The following is a 22,943-nucleotide window of genomic DNA, read 5'->3' as shown; positions in this document are numbered from 1 at the left end:
TGAAGCATTCTAAATTAAAATGAAATTAAACTTTATATAATGTACCATGGTCACACTGGCAGAAGGGTGCAAAGCAGCACCTTGATCTCATCATTGACTAGTTAGTGAATAACTTTCATGGTGATACAAATACACTAATAATTAATCAGATATAATATGTTGTAGATTGTATGCATTGTGACATGTGATGTTACTGACCTTTGATTCAGGATTAGGCCTCTTAACTTCTGGATAGCCTCTGCCAATTACCCATTTCCTTGCATCATATTCACAGGTGCTGGGTCTGGCAGAGGCCTAGTCTCTTTGAAAAGCAAACCTTAATGACGTGGTGTATGTAACTTGGGTATATGTATTTTAATATGTGCCCCTTATTTGATCTTTTTTAGATGTTTCTTTTTTTTAAAGCTGCCACCTACAGTGGTGTATCAGCAGTGTGATTCCGCATTTAAATTGCAGTGATGCATAGTATTCAACTAAAACAAGAAGATAAAAAAATGTCTGGCTTGTGTCTTGATGAGAGACTGCGGAAGAAGATGAGGGATGGAAGAGCAGTTCATTTTTATACCGCATCCAGCTTTAGAGGAAGGGGAGGCAATGATCAGTAATGAGTTTGGCCGTTGGCCCAGGATGATTATTAAGAATTGCTACTGATAACAACACACAGTGTATGAATTATATCATGGCATTGGCATTTGTAATCACATCGTTGCTTTCCCCTCTCTCTTTCAGTTGGTGAATTAGCACCCTGTCAGCTCTCCAGCAGATTCAGAGGGGGGAAGAAAAGGGAGAGAAAAAAGAAGAGAAATAGCCGTTCAAGGGTTTCCAAACCAGGTATGAAAGTAATTTTGTTTTTTTTTTTGGCTTTTCAAGAGTTTGGCATATTTATGGGGCATTACCGTAGGAGCGGCCATTTAATGTTATTTGCAGAAAGCACACATTGTTCACATCAAGCTTACAAAAGCTGAAGGCACAGCCATGTGATCATGACCTCGCAGCCGAAGGGCCAAGTTGCATGAGGCAAATGGGATTCAGCATTTGTGAGAGCTCCACACAATTAATAATAGAACCAGGTTATGAAAATAAAAAAAGACCTGTCCTAAAGCTTTATGTTCAGCAGCTTGAGGCACAAGCACAGTGCTGAACTGCGGAGGCACGATATGATGCAACTACTTAGTCTATCAAAACACTTGCTCAGTCAGTAAGAGGTGAGAGAGAGAATAGAACTCAGTAGGTTGGGTGTAGCAAAAATGAAACTCAGATCCCTGCTGGGCTCCTTCAAGCTGTTTTACACATGATTGTGAATGTGGAATACTGCCTGCATCATCACATTGTCTTGAATCACATTATCTTCAGTACTCACTCATGTGTGTGTTTTCTTCCTGCAGGATTAAAACACTCCACCAATAGTGTTTTTATGCTGAAAGCAATATAGATAATCAAATATTTGTTGTCTTGGGATCAAAGTGCTTATTTTATTCAGATGTCTCAAACTAAAAAAACAAAGAAGTTGCACCATACAGAAATAAAGCAACATAAATATCACAGATGACTGTTAAATATTGTAATTCTGACGCATTAGTTTAAATGATGCCGTGTTATACAATATCAGTCTGAATGCAAAGGCAGAAAGCTAGAGGCCCACATTGTCCTGACGACAGAAGTGTTACCAGTGACTCTCAGGGCTGAGTCAGGCAAAAATATGGTGTGCTTTTACTCTGCTCGGCCAAATGTGAAATAAATAAAAAGAAAGGAAAATGGCTGCTCTCTTGGCTGTACCCTTGGTCCCTTGCTCTTTGTTAAAACCATATCTCTGCTGCTCCATTGCCCCCAGCTACATTAAATCCCATTAAATTCACCTTCATTAAAGCAGTCCTCTCTGCTCCTCGCAGCAGCCCTGGTGCGGGCCTCTCAAGGACAGAGCAGTAATGAGGGTGGACTGGATTTAACCTTGAAGAGTACAGGTTTTCATTTCCAAATCAATAACTTATGGTTCAAAACTGCCACTAGATCCAGGCTATAATTTTCAAGCATTAATTGTGTGGATTATGTTTCTCTGGCAGTGAAAAGGTATTTAACTTTAAGCTGCAGTGTAGATATTGCATTTATCATTTAATTTAGTTCTTTTTTTTACAATAGGAAGTGGCAGCTTGCACATTTTCTGTATAAGCAACTTTGTGTGCCTGTGTACTTTTTTGCTGCACAGATGGGATAACTTAGGGAGATTGTATTTCAAAGAGTCTGTGTGAATATAAGTAATTATGCTGTTGGTGCAATTTTCTGCTGTGAAACCAAGTAGTGGGCAGTAGGCTGGAATTTATCCTTCTCCTCAATCCAGTATTGCCATACAGTGTCATCATTCACTCTAAAGAGGTTGAAATATAAGAAATCTCCTCCACAGCTGTGTAAGGCAAGTTTTGGCAGCCACCTGCTGTCAGAAGAAGTGGGAAAATATGAATTATGAATGAAAAAATTAACACGTGGGTGATAGCAGACAGCAGGGACAGAGGAAAAGAGGAAAAAAAAACCTGACCTACAGTGAAGGAGTGAAATTGTTTCAACTCCTGTAATTCTCAGCATTTTAATGGGACAATCTCCATACTGGGGTTTGCTGTCATTGTCATATGATTGTATGGAAAGCATGAACTTGTCCTGCGGTGATAATTTCTGCCCGACATGTTCATAATATGAAATATTGGATCTTTTGGTAAGATGGGGCGGGCTGAGGCTGTGGTGATCACTGGAGCTTAATTTTTTAATCAACTTCTCTCTTAAATGAAGCTTTATTAAATTACAAAGCACACACAGTGGGAGTAGGACACAGGCGAAGATGGCCCAGTGTAAAAAAAGAGCTTTGTGGGATAATTAAATAAAATTAATAAAGAAAAACCTCCGCTAGCATAGACTAGGGGAGAATGGGATGAAGAAGAAAGCCAGTAGCCATTTTCATGCTCTGGTTTTCTTTCATTCTTTCTCATTAGGGTCTCAGGAAATTTACCATGTGAAATTATGAAAAGAAGAAAGGGATACAATGTCTACAGGATATTGATGGATAGTAAATGGAGACAGAATTACATTCAGGGTTTTTTCACACTCATTTTCACGCACAGTGTACAGAGAAATTAAATATGCTTATTGTTGCTGCTCTGCCAGAGAAAGGAGGTTTAATCACATTTGGTTTAGCATTGGCAGACTTTGTGAAGCCGATACTTCTTAGAAGAGAAGAAAAATAGAGTATGGCAATTTGTTAAAGTTTTTTAAACCACTGTCATCTCAACAACCGGTGGACTTAGTCAGTTGCTGATAAGCCAATGTATTCCTTCAATAACCCAACCCCAAAGCAAAAATTGTTAACCCTCATAGCTTGACAAAGGTGATCTGTCAGTAAAGATTTTGTAGAATTTTTAACTTGAAGTATTTTATTTTGCAGGGTGATTAACAATGAGAGCATATTTGTGCTTTTACTTTTCAAGCTTTTTTAAGTGGTATTTGTATTTGATACATTCTGTTCTACTGACTTTTGCTGCTCAGTGAATTGTCATATTAGTTCTAAACAATGATACATAGTTGAAATAAATTTATTGTCCAGTAATACTCAAACATTTGGTTATTTTAACATAGGGACAGGTGTGTGGATGAATTACTGTGGTAACATTCAACAACAACTTTCTTTTAGGATTTGAGGTGAGCTGTTAGGCGTCATTCGTACCAACTTGAGCCCTGCCTGAATGGAGCCAGATAGCTTATGCTGCACAGGTGCTGATGCAGGGGGTGTGACGGGAAACCTGGAGATGGTTAAACTTTGTGCTGCATTGGTCAATCTAATACATGCATGCGTACATCCTTTTAGATATCATTTCTTCTTTCTTACCTTGCAATCATTGTGAGGAATAACAAAATAGTTGCCACCATGATAACTCTCCAGAATTGTAAGATCCAGTCTCTCATAATTATGAGCCAAAGTTTGCAAAATTTTGTTGCCTGAGAAACCTTCAAACTCCAGCTTGTCATCCTGGATCATATTTCATTGTCTCACTAGTGTCTTATACAACACGCTCTCTCCAACTCAGCCCCCTATATGCTGTTTAAACACGGGCCTGTTTTCAGTCTGAATCTCTCTAAGTCCTAAAAATGATGGGCTCTCTGTCGAGAGCATTTGACTTGAATGACAGGTGACCAGGGTAAAAGGCTTCAGGAAACGTGGACTCCAAAAAAAAGACTCCACAATATTTTTTCTGGCAGAAAGTTAGACGTCAATGTGTAATAGACCTTGGTTAAGCAAAAATAACTTGGATTAAACTAAAGAAACCCAATGCTGCCATGCTGCGTATACATATACTGTACAATACAGTACATAAATTAGAACAGTAACCATTTTAAAATGACAGTCTGCTCTTGGTTAATGTGTATATTCTGCACAAAAACAGTTGATTCTTCTTTTCTAACTTTCATATCCATCAGTTTTAGATTGGCATTGTACCACTAAGAACTCAGTTTCACATTTTTTTTCCTCACATTGGCTCCACTTGGTGTAGCACACTCTGCATTGGCTCAAGACATTGCCATCAAATTATATTGGTGTATTGGTACATGTCTTGAAGGAGGTTTCAATGAAAATAAATACCTTGTAGACTTTTGAAGGGATCTCTTGAGAAGAGATGCCAGTAGGTTGTTTTTGGCTTCACTCGGACTCCCAAAGACTGAATGTTTTTGTTCCAACAGAAATCCTCATTGTCACATGTCCAAGCTAGAATTCACTTTAATTTATATGGTGTCAAACATCGACTGGCGGTAAAATTGTTGCATTTTTGCCTTCACAGACTTCTTAGTTTTAAGTAATTTCCATATTCTAGTACTCGCATAGGATATCAGAAAATGTGATTATTAGCGCTCCTCTCTCATCCAGTAATGATGCCCTCTGATTGTTTGGAAAATCGTAGGGGCCACATTCTTTAGTGGCACAATATGAGTTATTCCTCTTTATGTTGACAGCTTTTGTCTTGTGCTTCCAGGGAAGGAGGATTTACTATATCCTACCTTGTGAAGCATCTCCCTTATTGAACTACTTTGTGTTTTATCCTCTATATAAAATGTCTTTGACTTACTTGCCTTGTTATACTATGTCCTTTAACATTTCATGAAAGGTGTCCTTGACATTTTGTGGATTGGATAGGTCCTCTATTGTGCTGTGGGCCATTACTAGAATATGCTATCATTTAAAAGTCTGGGTTCACGCTCATTATTTTTATTCTCAGAGATTCAACTGATGAAGTGTTTGAGGTGAAAGTGCATCTACTCTTGTTTCAGAGAGTTCTCTGTCCTGAAAGTGTTTTTTATTGTGGTAACCCCTTACTGAGTACTGAGCTACATCTGCTGTGTAAATGCATTGGCAGATTTGTTGAAAAGTTTGTGCTTGAGATTAGCTTTCCCCAACAGAGATAATTCTCTTGCATGATCAAGAACATATCAGATGGTTAAACAAACATATTCTTGCTGAATACCTATAGACATAATTTCAAATCAAATCAGTTGTATTTATGTAGCCCAAAACCACAATCACATTGCCTCAGTTGGCTTTACACACTATACAATGAACGACAACCTCTGTCCTTAGACCCCGCTTGATTAAATTTTTGATTATGGCCAATGCATGCACGTTCTTGTCATCTTAACTAGGATCACTAGTCACTAGTAACAAACAGGGATGATCTATTTTGTGATCATTGCTGTTATGTCTCATGTGAAACCAAAAGTGAGCACAACCACAAACATAAATGACATCCAGCCAACTGTCTATGTGGGTAGTCCATCTTTATAGTACGTCACTGCACTTTCTAAAGGCTTTCTGGCAAAACAACTTTAATAATGACTGTGATATGTTAATCACTTTCCATGCACAGATGTGAGCTCGAAAACACAAATTATTCATAAACAATGTGCATTAGAAGCTTGTGCTGAGACTGTGCACTGCTTCATCCTGCAAAACAACACTCATTCTGGTGAAATACCAGACTTTTAGTGAGACCTAGTTTTGATGGTTTAATAAGTCTTGTTTGGTTTTTAAAAACATTCTAAGATCATCAAAGAGTGGGCCTTAGCTGGCTGGTAGTCTCGCTAAACATAATGCTGGGGGAAGCTTTTTGTGTATGGCTAACAACTGCTGCTGCCTGCCCTATTAAAGGTCTTTTATAGATATTTGTTTTTCTCAGTTGTTTTTATGATCAGTATGTAACCTGCTAGCTCTGTTGACCACTTTATGTTCTAATATTCGTCATTAAAAAAATGCATAGGACGCCAGAACAGATGATGACAGGTAGCACAATGCAGTAGTTTGCCAGTGGGAGGTTTTCAACAGAATAAATTATGTGAATACCACAATATTTTATTAGGCCTAGAATATAACCGTCTGTTAATGGCAATTGTGGCTAATATGCTAACACAAGACCTTTAACTTTATCTGCGTGGGGTTTGACTATAGTTCTGTGTTGGAACCGGCGATCTATCATCCCTCCACAGTCTAACATCATCTTTGTGAGGTGGGCTGAAACTCACCTGAAGTAATTGTCCAAATGCTCGGAGTGACTGTCTATTTTTGTCAGATCCAGTTTGTGCTCCTGTCTTTGGCACACTGTGTGCCTGGCTAGACTTGAGACCATTCAACCCTGTGAATAGAAATACACGGGTAAGAACACTAAAAGAATGGTCTTCTGCAAGAATGCACCTAAAACTGATTTAAATTGAAAAACTGATTGTAGTATCTGTAGGATTTTAGAGCTTTTCCTTCAGTATAAAGTTGTCATGTTGTTCACAAAATGTCAAAATTGGAATGTGACCAAGAAATCCTATACTTAGCCAGGCTTTTAAAGAAAACTGTTGATGCGCACAGTGTACCCACTTCTCTCATCCTTCCATAGCATGATATCCAGTGTCAGTCACAAAATCTTTGGCTTGACTTCAAAGCTGAAAATAGAGTAAAATAATCTTTCACTGCCTAATATTGTGCTCATACTCACCGCAGAGCGTGTAGTTGGGCTAATTCAGTTAGCCCAAACCTCTTCCAGCCAAGGCTCTGAAGTTTTACACCGGTGCCCAGTATGTTGTAAAATTGCAAACACTTTTATGTCTGTCTGTCTATCAAACTTTATAATGCTCTGATTTCTACCCCACTGGCAGTGTCTTTTAATTAGATTATACTGGAGAAATAACCAGAGTTCAGAATGCCAATTTGTGTCCCAGACGGTGTAAAATTTGCTGTTACACTGCTGCCAAACAGAGCAGGTGAGAGCAGACAAGGTCCTCAGGCAAAGAGCAGCTGACTGCTCCTCAAGAGTTTCTCTCTCTCTTTCTCTCTTCCCCCCCCCTTCTTCTTTTTCACCTCTCTCTTCCCTCTTTGCAGTCAGATATTAAATACATGAGAGGATAAACAGGCCATTTAATAGTCAGACAATCAAAGTAAAATAGCAGAGTTTTCATACAGATGATGTCTTCAGGGGAGGACTTTCTGTACTGTAGAGAAGAGCGATGTTGACATTGTCTTGGCAATGAAGACATGTCTCGTGTATGTGCTGCATATTGTATCTGACACGGTGTTAGTTCACTCAGTCATTATAGTGATTTACGAGAGGTCAGCCAAGTATCTGCAGCTTGGTGCAAAAAACAAATGAGTGGAACATTTATTTTGCCATTTGTCGATGTATGCCAGTTGTGATAATTGTCAAAAAATACATTGAAAATACTATGTTGCATCTTGTGAGTGCTTGTAACAATCTGACTTTTTTTATTCAGTGTGTTTGAAATGTATAATTTAAATTGAAAAGACTAACCCCATGTTTGAATGATATAGCCAATGAAAGCAGCAAAGTGAACAGCTGCAGGTAATTAGAGCTGGCCCAGGAATGGCCAGGGATTCAAAGTAAACATGGATGGTTTCCACAATCAACAACATTTACAAACGCAGAAGAAGGAAGCTACTGAATTTGTGAAGAATGTGCAGTGGGAATGGAAAGCATAGAAGCATGAAACCAGCAGATGTTGAAAATTAAATACATGCGGCATGTGGCTAACAGGACTGTGGGCTTATTCTTCTGATGGTGGACCCTGGAGTTCTTGAGGGCTAGAGGACAGCTGTTCCGGGTTAATACTTACAGGTTTAGATCCAGCCAGCCATAGCTAAGATTTGAAAAAGATTCCTTCGGGGGAAACTGACTTGAGTTTTGTTGCATATCTATGGCTTGCTACTGTTGTTTGCAACAGTATCAGCATACATATCAAGTCTGATTCCTCAAAATTGGTCACACAGCACAACAGACTGTTGAATTGACTGACTTTCAAAAGTCGGATGTAACCAAACTCTTACAGACTTATGGCCCAAAAGAGCTCAGGTTCTGTCTGGCACAAACCTGAAACATTTCAGTCTACGAGTGCCAACTGGTTCTACTTTCTTGCTGAAAAGAGTTGAATTATAGATGACTTGACACTTGTGGCCTCTTGTGTGCCCTCAGCTGGCTACGCAGTTGGCAGTCACTCACAATAGCAGCATTAGGGAGATTTTTTTTATGTCCTGCAGGGCAAATAAACAAAAACAACTTATGTAATTGTCTTTGAGTGGTCAGTGTTGAGAAAATCCATTATGAAATGTTGTTCTGTAATATGTAACACGGTTATAGTATTTATTGATACAACCATGGCCTTTTTTTTATGGCTTGCAACATTAGATGGTCTTCAGTTTGAGATATGAAAGAACTTGGTATTGGATTTTGTTTTTGGCTGTTAAGTTTTGTGGTTAAATCTAACAACAATTTGCCATTGTAAAAGAAAGTACTGCCTCAAATGTCTTAAAATTATACATATTCTATCATATTTGTGTTAATGGCCTTTGTTGTACAGCAGTGGCATCGGTATGAAATCAGATGGCTGGGAATGGAATGCATTGTGTTGAGTCTGTCTCTGTGTGGCAGCCCTTGACTAAATATTAGCGCACTGGCTGGGCGGCCTCTGTGGTTCTTCCTCCACCAGCTTCCATTGAAACAGCCCTACTCTGTTTATTCGAAATAGCTCCCTCAAAGTTTACTGTCCGGCCCATTGCCTCTCTTGGCTCTTTGGCTGTTGCAACAAAAACATGTCAGTAATGTTTAAAGAAGTGGTGTCATAAATTATTTGCACTAATCTGTGGGTATTTGCCCTGACTCATGAAGCAGTGGGTGATTCCAGGCTAGAGAGTATAGGTTTTGTTTTTCAAAGCCAGGCACAACTTCACAGGAATGAAGTTTAACATTTGCTTTTTGTTTAGCTCCACCGTCTATAGAAAGAAAAATGGCTTTTCACTGCAAACGAGAGCACTTCACTTGAAAAAAAAATTGCCCAGCAAATCATATGGTGCCCATTCATTTCACTGTTAATATTTCAAAATGTCTTTAAAGTGAATAGTTTATTCTTTACAGCAATGCTTTAGTTTTTCTGCCTTAGTACTGTAGGACATGTTCTGGGAATCCATCAAAGAAAATAGTCTGTAAGTGTCAGCAGGGTCTAGTGCTTTATATTTGCAGGGTAAGAAATGTGAGAAACCATTCACTGCTTGAAACCATTTAGTAATAGGAGGATTATTTGTTTGTTCTCTGGTGCATTCATTTTTTTAATTAAAGATATAATGTGTAGGAGTCTCATCATGTTTATTCAAGGTAACAGGAAGCTGGCGAGCAAAACCAAACTTAACATGAGTAAAACTTGGTCTGTGAATGTTTGTGCGTTCTTAAGTCTCGTCAGATTTTCATCAGCAGTGGTGGTCGTTTCATGGTGTATTCTCGACAAGCAAAGGGATCATTTGTTAATTTGGGTTCAACACAGTATTTATCCACACTGAACAGCTGTAATACTCCACATTAGCCCTAACTTCTGTACGTAATCTGATGTTAATGAACAACGCTACTCACTGGAAACTCTCTGTTCTCTTACCTCTCTCCTCTCTGTAACTTTGCATTCTGAAAAATAGGGTAGCTCCATTTGGCAGTTTGACGTTACAGGGCATAAACACCCGACAAAGGAGGTCACCTCCACCAGTTGCTGCTGTAGTCAGGTTGATAAAAGGACTGAAGTTAAACCCATGTTTAATTCCAAAAGTTAAAAGGTAATCATTGTGCTCTCCCCCTGTCGTTGTTGCCGGCCCTCCAAATACCACTCAGCAAATGTCTTTGTTGTGTTTTGATAGAGAGCCCCCTAGTTGCAGAAGATGCATATTGTTATTGTAGCATTTATTGCATATATTTTACGTTAATGCATATCACATACTAGATTAAAATCCAAATGACTTGCCATTATCAGTGCCATGTTTAATGCTGAAACACAAAATGGATTCCTTCCAAAAAAAAATGTTTTGATTATTACCCCTGTTGTGCATTGTATAGTCCAGTATTTAGAAACATTTAGCGCTGGATCACTGTGCTGATATATGAGAACGAATCAATGTATGATTTGTAACTGTAAAAGTGATTACCTACATCTACTTAATGGGCTTCTGTCCTTTCATATTAGTCCAAATATCTACTCATGCATGTAGGACTCATGGCAGTGTGTGGCTTTCACTCTCAACCTTCACACCTCTGCCTCTTGTCTGACCAGTTGTGTCTGTTCAGTCACCCAACTCACGACTGCAGGTTGGGTAGTTTATTATTACTTAATCACTGCCGTCGGCTCTCATCAGGGTTTAAGATGAATGGTGCCTGCTGTTTCCCTGCTCTCATTATTTTTCTCTTTTCTGACTGTGTTTTGCGCTCTCTCCTTGTCAGATTTGCTCCACATGCAGTGGCCTCACGGTGGTGGTGAAGTTGCTCCTTCACTGGTGAGCACTTTACTGTTGAGCCAGCAAACAAGGTCTTAAATTCTCTGAAGATGCCATCAGCACACTACAGTACAGATGAATAAAGGAAGAAAATTCTGTACCGTCTCATTTTGTAGATTTTATTTTGCAAAGACAGGGATAGATGTGTCAGATAAGATGGTGCATATTCAACCTAACTGCTCCCCTGTGGATTCAGTGATAGGGAGATATACATTATGTATCTCATGTTAAATCACTTGTAAATGCGGCAGGGTTAGGGAAATGGTCAAATCTCCATTTAAAGGAGTGAGTTTTTTTGTGGCCAGGGGGATGTTGGACAAAGTTGAAGCCCTCCTTCTCCCTGGAGGTGGGCTAGGATCATTAGTTTTAGTTTTTGAAGTGTTTGGCCTTTTGATGTTCCTATGTTCTCTTCAGGCAGCCTGGCCTGAAGGATATTTAATATCACTCCTACAAATTTCCAGTTAGGAATAATTTGAACTGAGCATCTGTCAAAGAAACAGCCATTTAAATACATTGGTCATGGTTAAAGAGGCATAAAATGAGGCCAGATTAGACAGAGCACCTTTCTCTGAAGGCTGGGGCTGGTCGAGTCGGGGGCCAACCTGGGGCACAGCGACCCAGCGAAACTGCTTCTGCTTCCAATTCATTAAATATAACTATCTAACACCACTTGGATTCAAACTCTCCCTTGGCTGCCCTCCTTATTAGCAGCAATGCCTCCTTCTCCTGCCACTGTGGCATTGTGGGGATTGTCTTAGTTATTTTATTTATGAATGTTCAGGGGAGGTGGGACTAGATTTTGTATTTCTCTCTGTCTGTGATGCTCTGAGTAACAGGGGACTGCTGTATCCCCGATGTCTTCACTTCAAACATTCCCCTTGTGTTTCCACTAGAGTGTGCAGGAGGACCTTTATCAGCGTATGCAATCTTAGATTATGTCTTATCACCAAAAGAATCATGAAAGAGCATGCATTACACCCAATGAAATAAGATGTCTGTGCCCAAAGCAACTGGCTGGGCCTCTCTCAAAAATGTTCAGCATTTCTCCACTCAATTGACTTAAACAAAGGCACCACCGCTTTCTGAACAGGATATGAGAAGGGGGTATGAAAATGATCAAACTAATTATTTTTTTTGACAAGGTGTGTGTAGAGTCACTATTCTAAAGCATCAGTAAATTGTGCATATATGATTGTAATTGTAATTTCTTTCTCATATTATTTACAATTTTGCTCCAAATAAAGATGCTTTTTATGCTACATACATGAATACAGTATTGTAAAAAAACACAATCATTAATACAAACAATACAGCGATACAAAACTTTGGAAAGAAGTTTTTCAAATTGGTGGAAAACTTTGTGAAATACTCTTTCACAGCCCCTGCCCAACTTTTTTCCCATCACTCGTTTGGCAGAGTGTCTACATATAAAGAGTGGTTGCGTGAGCAGAACACCTCAGCCACTGTCTTTGGGGGGAAATAAACAATGCATTAGTTCCACATTGACTTGGAACAGGAACAGATGAAGGAAGTGGAGAAGGTTAGAGGAAGTACACAGCAGGACAGTATAAGTGGGCAGAGACATTTCAGTGAGCCTGAGTGTGCTAAAGCAACTCTCTTTCCCTTTTTTCTGTCCACCAGAGATTTTTTTGCCCTTTTAACATGTGATGTAAATTAACTGCACCTCATCTGTTGTCCATAATAACCAGTTTTACCAACTACAAAGCCTAGATATTTTGTAATGTAGGACAAGCATTTCAGCTCTTGTGATCAATAAAAAAAAAAATAAAAATAAAAAAAACCCTCTGAAAAAAATTAACTCTGTTGGTGATCTGGCCAATATCTTGACTACCAATACCATCCATTTATTTTCCTAAAAACTGGTATGTTGTAGTAACAACTTTTACATCGTTGACACAAATTAATTTTTTTACTGGGTATGGTATCAGTTGTAAGTGTTGTTGGTTGCTTCGCAAGAAAGTGATAGACCGAGTACTGGCCCGGCTGATTATCAGGGCAGATATTCAGCATTTTTTGAATAAGTCAACCAAGCTGATTTTGGCATCAGAGCGAAAAAAAAAAAAATTCTCTGTGTCCTTGTAGAGGACAGACTACATATTCTGTCATTAATTTGGAGGATTTCTTAGGTACGCGAACAATGCAGCAACTTCAGATTCACTTCAGGATTCTTGAGTCTTTTCTCTCCTCCTTGACATGGTTGCCCTTATTCTATCACACAGTAGCACCAATGCAATTAACCCTAAGAATGTTCATTAAAAAAATTAGGTAAGCCTTAAGTGTTAATTGTCTAAAAATAGTTTTCTCCATGGTAAATAGATCACCTAAGGTCTGAACTAATCACTAGTGAACAGTGCGTGGAAATTCTAATCTAGTACCAAAATGTTTTTACTCTCCTGATATTAGAGATTTGGTGCCAGTGTTGTTTAGTTTCAATCTATATGGAGCTTACACAATTTTTCAAAAATCTGTAATTTTAAATTATGTAATTTTAAAGATTATTTTTTGGGACTTTGGTCTTTTATTGGATAGTACAGCAAAAGAAAGACAGGAAAGAGGGGAGAGAGAGGGGATGACATGCAGCAGAGGGGTCCAGGCTGGAATCAAACCTTGGCTTCTGCTTGGCTTCCCTTAAGGTGAGCTGTGAGCACCCAGGGATAACCCTTTTGTACACTGCTCTGTAAGAAAGAGTTTGATAATGTGGTTGTTTAAAAGCCTTTGCTATACGGGTTCAGTGGTATGTATTTTTTTTTGTTGTATTCACTGTTAAATAAAGTTTGCCATTTGGCTGGAGCAATTCTTAGTCAATTGTGCAGAACGAAGTCATTGTCAGTGTATTTGATGTGAGAGGACCATGCTGCCACTGCACACTCAAGTTCGATTGAGTGTTAAATAACTTGATAACAGGGACTAGTTAATCGGTGCAAAGTTGTAACTTTATCCTCTCTACCTTGGCTTGTCCTGATGGTGGGAGGAGACGGTGTTGGAGGTGAATGTGCTGTAAGTGTGGAACTGCTGTGGAATGGGCTGTCAGGCTTCATTAGCCCAAGCCATCTCTATCTCAGGAGAAATGTGGCCAGTGGTTTAAAACCAATTTCCATTACCTTTCTTCATTTTATTAACTTCCGTACCATTACCAGGGAGCTTCCCTTTGACAGTTGTTCCTCTCCACTGTCTTGTACTTCTAAGACATCCCTGCAGGAGCAAGGCTGTGAAACTTCACTTATCCTGGACTCTGTGTTCCCTTTAATCGGCAAGCACTCGCCTCAGCCCCCTCTAGCCTCGTGCCAAAAGTGTGTGGTGTGTGTCAGTCTCAGATTTCAGATGTAAGGGGTCTTTGTGACATCAAGTGTCCAGGCAAATCTGTAGTTTACCCCTTGTGTATCTCTGATTAGCTATACAGAGACATTCCAATGTAACATGAGCAAGGTCCTCTTAAAGGTTCAAAATAGGCCTCTTACCCTAGTTTGAATAGTCGCTAGCTGCTGACTTTTAAGTTGGACATATTCTACTGGGATAATCCTGGGGGAGTCAAGAATATGTGGTAAATAGTAGTTGTGATATCTATCTACTCCATGACCTCAGTCCACCACCGCTGATTAGATCTGCTGGGAGCATTTGTCCATGAATAAGACAGGCTTTTCTTGTAGGCTGAGTGAAGAAGAGGAGTATGAAGCTTGTGAGACGCCTCTCTTCGTGACTGCCACTTGGGAGCACTGAGGAAATGGAAGAGGAGGTGAAAGGCCAGGTGTCTGCCACAGAATTTAATTAGAAAGGCTGGATGCTTTGTCCTCTGTAAAGTTGCTTCAGGCATTCTTTAATTGCCCCATTCCCAATTTCTTCGAGCTGTCCCTTCTCTAAAGTTCATTAGTATTCATCTTGCACGAGCATTTGAATGTTGATTTCAAGGATATTTTACTTCACTGTACTTCCTAACTCTTAGCCTCATCTTATTGCTGCTTGAATTCATGCTGGATACACCTGATGAGCTCAGTAATTGACTGTGCTGATGAACTTCCATGCTATTAAAAAGCTCCCAGCTGATGTTTGAGAAAGTAACAGAGCATAATAAGATATGAAGAGTTATCACAATACAAGGACTGAAGAAATGGATATAGCATGACTGGTTAAGCATGAAAATACTTTGAAATATGTCTGGGCAATATACTGATTGAAGTGATGTGAAAATATGTATTGTCTTATTAAATAATGTCCATTATATCATGATATTGGATAAGTGTTTCCTGTTTAAAGGATGCAATTCAGTGAAGTGGTTTTATTTTCTCAATTTAACGGACCTGTTTTACTATTGAGGTTGCATTTATGAAGTGCTTTTGAGGACATTTCAAAATATCCATATATTTATAAAGTATTTAGTTTATTGTGATGTAGTCCAAATATTTGTGCAATATTATTTTGAGGGTAACCCTAACACTAACCCAACAGCCAACCAACCAACCAACCAACCAACCATTTCATGTTTGGTGTGCATACAGACCCTGCATGTCACTTACAAGCAACAAACTCCCATGTATCCAAAAAACAGGTCAGAAACGATTATCTAATATCAGCAGACTTCTCTTATAAATAAAAAAAAAATGAGAACCATGAAAATGTTCCTTTTTTGTCAAACTAACCAAATATCTGTAGCATAACATTTTTTTAGCAAATTTGTCTTACTTAACATTGCATGCCCTACGATGTGACTTCTTTTAAGGCATTCTTGTTCCATTTGATATTGTGGAAAAATAAAAGCGAGCATTAGGCACAATCTGGGGCACTGGGTCTGTACTGGTTGTTTTTGAGCTGACCATTATAAGAAGGTGACTTAATAAGAAGAATTCTGAGATCAATCATGGATTGATTTAGCATTTAATGAAATCCATCAGGGGGCTTTGATCTAATGTTTTGATAACTCAGAGTAAGTAATAGGCTGTCACATTGTCACGATTCTCATGATGGCATTGCTAAATATGTTAGTGATGTAAGAATTAAAGAATGCTTTTAATGGAAAGCAAATTGCTTTTTTTTTAAAGTCTTTTCTCCGTCGACTTTATGAGCAGTGTTGAGCCCAGTTACCAGCATTTAAGAAGAGAAAGCTGAGATTAACTCCAGCAATAACACTGACCATCATTCATTAAAACTGTAATCATGCGTAAAATGAGATTGATAGAAATTCTTATAAAAGGTTGAGAATAGGGAATAAAAAAAGGAATTATATGTCCTGATACAGGATTTAATAGACAGGAAGTTAATTCAGCTGCTTTTAAAATATGGTAAGGCGGCAAAATCCTCCTGGGAAAATTATAGACTCCTTTACCACCACCACCACCATCATCATCACAGCATTACAGAGGTTATGCCCCCTCATGCACACACATTCACCTTACCTGTACAGCAAAGTGCCTATACACATACACCAGCACATATGCTGCTCTGCAATATAATATCTGGTTTATCTAGTTGCTGGGAATAGTTAAATCCTTCACAGGGGAAGCACTCTGTTGGTAGGATTACCTCAGTATATGGCAGCCATTTCTCTACTTATTTTCACTCTTTTTTTTCAACAGGCGAGTTTAAGGCCAGTGTTTTAATGTTTAGCACATTCAATCCCTAGCTTTTACACTGGATGAAATATTTATTTGGTTAATCACTTCAGTATCACGCTGAGCTCAATATCTTCAGCAGTCGTAACAGGATTACGTGTATTATGGGTGAAAGGGGCACAAACATACTTTTTATGGAAACTGCGTTAAAAAGTTTCCAAAGCATTTTTTTTTTTAACTTTAAAATGCCTTTTGCCTTAAGCTGTAGTCTCTCCATTTCACCCGCTCTGTCTCTGTAAATTTTGAATATGTCTTTTGAACTTGGACCCATAAATGTAATGATGGAAATTTGCTTGCCTTTCCCTCCCATTTGAGCATTACAATTACCTTTTTGAGTTCGTCAAAAAGACAGAAAAAATAGGATTAATTTAATATAACATTGTTGCCTTGCCTGCTTTTCCATGGTTGCATTTTTAGTCCACTTTTTCCACAGCCCAGACAACCCCCCTCCCCGCATGGTTCACTAAAGAGTGACGCTGTACCTGCTGTTTTAAAGGTTCATTTTGAACTTACAACCAAGGCTGACACCTGAGGAACCCTGCCTTTGATTGATTGTTGAGACCATTGATCTAATTTTGAAACCTTTGAATTTCTCCACTGCATCCCTCCTTTTTTTGTATGGAGTGGAATAAACTTAATTTCCTCGTGCCTCATGCAGGGCTTCGCTCTCCAAGGCGGGAAAACAGAGTGAATAAATAAATAAAGAAACCCAAGAAACAGGTCTTTCACAGCAGCACAGAGATTTTTATAGACTCGGTCAATTAAATTTGTCTTATTTGGAACGATGGGGCTCCATAACTCAATAAGAAGTAATGTGGTTGAAAAGGCCTCTTACTGTGCAGCCATTAGGTGAGAGAATGTTACTATTGGAGTATTAGCATGCAGGGATTACAGAGGCATAAGACTGGTCCGAGCCAATTAGAATCAAGAGCGCCTGAGAAAGCGGAGGTGTTGGTAGGCATACTGGGCTACCAAGGCCTGCTGTGAGAGAGAGGACATCACAGCCGGGGCTTGATGGAAACACAGGAATGCTTCAGAGAGACACTGGCTTTTAATCTTAGCATGGCAAAAGAACAACCCATGAGTAGGCTCCCGTGCCATTCCAATCCAGACAGCAAGAGTTTCTCTTATACATTAATGCTATAAAATTATTATTATTGTGGAAATTTTTGACTAAGCTAAAAGGTTTGGATTGACTGAATTACTGATTCTATTGTGTTTTCGCGTTCAGGAACAAGCGCTTATTTGCAATTACCGTGACTGCACACATCTACACCACATTCATGGATTTTGAAAATGAAATTGCTGCATGGTGAACTGTATGCATGTATGTATCTGTGTATCTGCTTGTATTTTTCTCAAAAGTCTGGTCATGATAAGTGAATCTGTTTAGAGTTTATGTGCCTTTTTTGCTGTTCCCACTATCATTACCGCCTATAGCCAGTTTGACAAATAATTAGTCAGCTGTCCTTTGGCTCATGACTGACCCTATCACAAAAGTCTTTAAATCGATTTGGAATTTCTGTGCCTTTTTGCGTTTGGCCACTCCCATTTCCTCATGTGATCACAAACCTAAACCTACAATGCCAAATTTGTGGGCACCAAAGAGTGGGGAAACTTTTATAGACCGACCCAGCCGACAGTGACCTATAGAGCCTTTGCTCACAAATAATAAAATGATTTTATGAAAAGGAGCCATGGTGTCAACACGACCTCAGTTTGTTTGTTTACATGCAAGTACATATTTACAGTTTGAAATGTAAGTGGGATAGAAATGGGTCTTATATGATATATATCAAACACTGTTGACTTGAAATGCGGCTGTGAAAGTTTTGTCCATCAGGGCACAGCAGCAGTGGGTCAGCATGGATTCACAGCAAGATCTCACAGTGGGGAGAAAACAATCAAACCACCCGAAAGCATCTGAAACCACTTTTACAGCTCTCTGCTGTTCATCTGTATGCTCATTATATTCTCAACTGTTATATAGTGACAGTTCTTAACAGTTGATTATGCTCCAGGAGAGTTTGGAGAAGTTTATATTGGTTTAAAACTTATTGACAAACATGAAAACTGACTTATCTTTTTGGGAAACTATTGTGTTGTAGATATTCTTCAAACCTCAGGCATAGGACCGGTGAGGATTTGATACTCAAAAGATTATTTTTTTTTGTTTGGAGTGCCACTATTATTTAAGGGTTCTCTTTTTTTGTCATTGTGTAGTAAATCAACTACCTGACAAACAATGTGTGTAGCACATTATGCAGTTATATTTATTTAGTTTGTATTGTCACTCTGCAGTGTCTTCATTTTCATAAATAGAAATCAGAAATTCCTTTTGCAATAACACTTAGAAATGCAGGCTTATTTGCTGTGTCTGTGGCTGTTTGGAGAAGAGAGCATTTAAAGGAGGTGTGTGGAAAGAGAGAAAGGCAGAGAGGGAAGCGCTTCTCTCTCTCCCTATCAGTGAACTCAGATGTGTCACTTGCTATGTCGGAGAAGGATGGAAACACAAAGTGCCTCAGGACATTGTAACAAAGTCCCTTGTGCCACCAGCCCCCCCGACACAATTACCCACTCATGTCTAATTGGCATTTGAGGCTTCTCTGCTTGATCGACCATGGCCACATCAGCATGAAGTGGCAGGGCAGCGTTTGCCAAGCTGTGACTTAACTGGTATCACGCTTTGTTACTCTTCTAGCTGCTTACATAATTTGCTGATGTAAATTTACTCTGCCTAATTAACATCGTCAGCCTCTCATTTAATCTGAACAGACATGGGATGCATCCACTCCCTGGCGCTACTGTCCATTCTGCTGACTTCTGAGCGGTGGTGCGTGGGCCTGTATGTTGGCCAAGGCACTGGAGTTTATGCGACTTGGTTGAATAAATCCATTACTCAGTACGCACACAACTTACCCTTGGCATGTGTGAGTTGAGAGGAGGGGCTTGTCACGGGACAAACTTTCGAGAACTGTGCTGAATTAAAAAATTAAGTTCACCTCAGTTGTTGCTTGATTGGAAGTGAGCACTTAACTAGGGAATGGTTTAGACAGCGGTACAAGGACACAAATCTGACTGACAGGCCTCGCTGTGGAGAAGAGCTTTGTGGTATTTGAGGCGACGGCTCTATAGACAAATAATAATACTCTCAATTAGAGTTCCTTTCTCTACTTTACGGCCTCTGCAGCGCTTAATGGCCTGTTTGCAGAGAACTGTCTCTGGATGCCGGCACAGTCATCATTATCCAACCAGATCTCTTGTGTTAATAAATGACAAGTGTCTGGAATATTGATTTGCTAACCTTTAAAGTGGCGCCATCCAATGCAGAGTGCAGAATTATATGAATTTAACAAATGTAGGGGATTAAGCTCTGCGGGCGGGGTGTGTGTGTGTGTGTGTGTGTGTGTGTCTACATGTGAAGATTGATCCAAAGTTGCAAGTAACGTTTCTTAACTGCTTTTACTTTTGTTTCAAATCTTGTCAGGGCAGAGACATCACCCCCTCAAACTAGTTCTTCCACCGTTGACGACCAATGATTGGGTTGTGTATGTAGAGAGCGGTTGATGCTGAAACAAGCTCTGCAGCTGGGGAGAGTTGGCCTGATATGTACCAAGCCGCCCACTCATTCAGCCAGTCAGGATATTAGATCAGACTGGTGGTTTGTGATGGTGGCAGGGTCAGTGAGCATCTCATTCGAATACAACCCCCCCCACCCTGCTCCCTCCCGTCGCTGCTCGCCCATTTGCTTGTCTGCCGCACTGCAGGGTAATCAGGACAGTGACACTTTATGAGAGAGGGGACGACAAAAGGATTTACACACAAAGCCTGGCTGAGGAATGTATCTCATTTGCCCCCAGAGTTTGAACCTGAGTGCATGAGCACAAAAGTTAAAAGGAATTAAGTTTGAGTACATTAAGTTTAATTTCTTTATTCTTTTATTTAGATTTTTTTTGTTGTTGCTGTAGTTAGCTTTGCCGACAAATGTCAAGGCTTTTAATGTAATCTCTACAAATAATGCCTGCATAATAGTGGCGAAGAATACTCCTCTGAGATTGGCCTTTTGTACTATTTCATGCTAATTCATAACAACAATTTTACTCTCGCTGAAAATATGTGTGCTATGTCACTACAATCACCAACCATGCAAGGAAAAATAAGTTAAACGTAAGTGCCATGGCAAAGGAATTCTGTGTTCTTTCTAAAGATGTATATTACAGTTTCTGTGCGTGCAGTCTGCTAAGAAGAAAAGGTTAAGAATATGTATTGGGACATTGGTGGCAATCTGGGAGAGTGAGTCTGAAATTAGAGGTGAAAGTATTAAAATATTGATAGCAGCTCTCTGTGTCCATTGCTAGCCCATTTATTATTCATTCTACCTTGAAGGTAGCATGCAAGATGACCCCTTTTCATTCAGGCCCCTGCCTACTAACTCCTGCTCTCATCAGTCGTGATTTCATGTGGCTCCACTGACATTTTGCTCCAGTTCAGCTGTTGTGAACAAATGATTTGTGTGTATTTGTCTTGCAGTTACGTCTGTTGTCTTACATCTCTTTGTGTGGGTCTATGTGTGTTCTTTATCATTCGTATATATGCATATATATACAACCAGATTTTCTGTCTGACTGACTATCAGAGGAGTTATCAATATTCCGGGCCAAGATAGTCCTCCAGTATTCTGAATTTGCTATACAGCCGAAACCAACTAAAGGAAGACAGAACTGAGGTTTCTGTATATTACAGGTGTGTGGATGCTGTATCTGATAATGTTAGAACTCCAAAATGATGATTTATTCATAAAGTGTTTTAAAACATGAAAGGCCTAAACTGCAAAATTGTTGTTTCCCTTGTCAGCATTGAGCCTTGTAACTTGTATTTTTATTTATACAATTTACAATATGCGGGCGGCTGTAGCTCAGTGGGTAGAGCAGGTCCACTAGTGATCGGAAGGTTGCTGGTTCAAACCCTGGCTCTGAGCAAGGCTGAGCTGCATGTCGAAGTGTTCTTGAGCAAGACACTGAACCCCACATTGCTCATCAGTAAGGGCCCTGTGATGAACTGGCGACTTGTCCAGGGAGTACCCTGCCCTCGCCATGAGACAAGGCTGGGATTGGCTCCAGCAGCAACATCCCGCGACCCCATGGAAAGGGATAAGCGGTTACGGATAATGACATGACAATTTACAATATATCAAAGGTTTTGAAGGCACAAAGGTTCATTTAATATTCATTGTACAGCACCAGGGTTGTAGAACATAAAGTAAGTTGTAGACCCTTGTAGCTACAGAACAATAAAAACAAGCAAAAAGAAAGCTTTTTTTGGTTGTTGGCAGTGTAATGATGGTACTGATTAGGGTTTTATTCATTTAAGAAAATGTATAAACTTGATCTGTGTTTGCAGAGATTTGTCTATGTTCGAACTCAAATTTAGTTAACAACATTTTATTTGGCAGTGTCATTTGTCAGTCTTTTAAGGTTTCTTTTTGAATCTTAATCCGCACCAGAAGATCAAGGATACATGTTGACTTATCCATACACACAGAATTATTTTAGATTTCCAGCATCTCTCCCAAATGATTCATATTTCATAGGGGGCATATTTGCCCATGCCTCTTTGAAGATCAGTGCAGAGCTTCTGCACAGACTTTGGTCAGTAATAAGTAGGAATTCCCCCGAGGGTACGGCTCATAGGTGCTGTTTATGTTGACCAATGGAACCACGGCCTGGAAACCGGAGGAGTAACGCTGTTGGGATTGAAGCAGGTGGGTTCTGGGCTTCAAAGACCAAAAGATAATCTGCCGAAAAAATCTAAAGCCCGGCTCTGAAATGTGCTGAACATCTACGAGCTTCTGCTCACAAAGACACGCGGCTCATCATGTGGTTCGAGCCAGCCCAGGAATGCTTTGATGCTGCTGATCCCCTAACTTTTGTTAGTTTATTTGACTGAGTTTTTATGTATAATATGTATTCCAAATTCTAGCTCTTCTTTAAAGAACTTAAAGGAAATCCTGAAGAAATAACCTTGGAGTTGGGGGCTTGCGCTAAAGCATCAGCTGATTCAAGGGCTCAGCTGCAAAATCTTCCATAACACAGGGGGAGAAGTGCCAGGTCAATCGCTGGATAAATTGTGGCAAAAAAATGGTACCACATAAGCACAGGAGATTTTTTTTTATCAGGCTTATATATGTTTAATTTTCTGAGCAGAATGACAATGTAGACATATTGATCGTCTTGTTTTTTTAACTTTTAGAATGATTTGATATCATGCAGCGACCGCATCTATACACTTGAAGTTTTACTCTCAAACGGCTCTCGATAGGTTAAATAAAACATGGTCACATGGACATGTATGGTGTTTTTTTTCAGCTTAAGGACTCTACGTCTTTTTTTGCTGTATTACAGAAAGCAATGATATTTGATATTCATCATAGACTTTAACTTGGTGGAAATATGGCTAAATGTGTTCCATAGAGAAATAATTTTGTTTGT

General features: G+C 39.4%; 1 protein-coding gene across 6 annotated transcripts in view; it reads left to right on the top strand.

The window, feature by feature from the left end:
* Positions 1-22,943, top strand: part of zfhx3 (zinc finger homeobox 3) — a 345,346-nt gene that overhangs the window by 2,658 nt on the left and 319,745 nt on the right. For all 6 annotated transcript variants that reach the window (XM_037094567.1, XM_037094566.1, XM_037094568.1 and 3 more), the window contains exon 2: positions 730-831. The gene's annotated coding sequence lies outside the window, so the exon portion shown is untranslated. The remainder of the gene's footprint in view (positions 1-729; positions 832-22,943) is intronic.

Source organism: Acanthopagrus latus, chromosome 4 (assembly GCF_904848185.1).
Source record: "Acanthopagrus latus isolate v.2019 chromosome 4, fAcaLat1.1, whole genome shotgun sequence".
NCBI classification, from domain to species: domain Eukaryota; kingdom Metazoa; phylum Chordata; class Actinopteri; order Spariformes; family Sparidae; genus Acanthopagrus; species Acanthopagrus latus.
The sequence above is the reverse complement of the archived record's forward strand: the minus strand, read 5'-3'. Positions and strand labels throughout refer to the sequence as shown.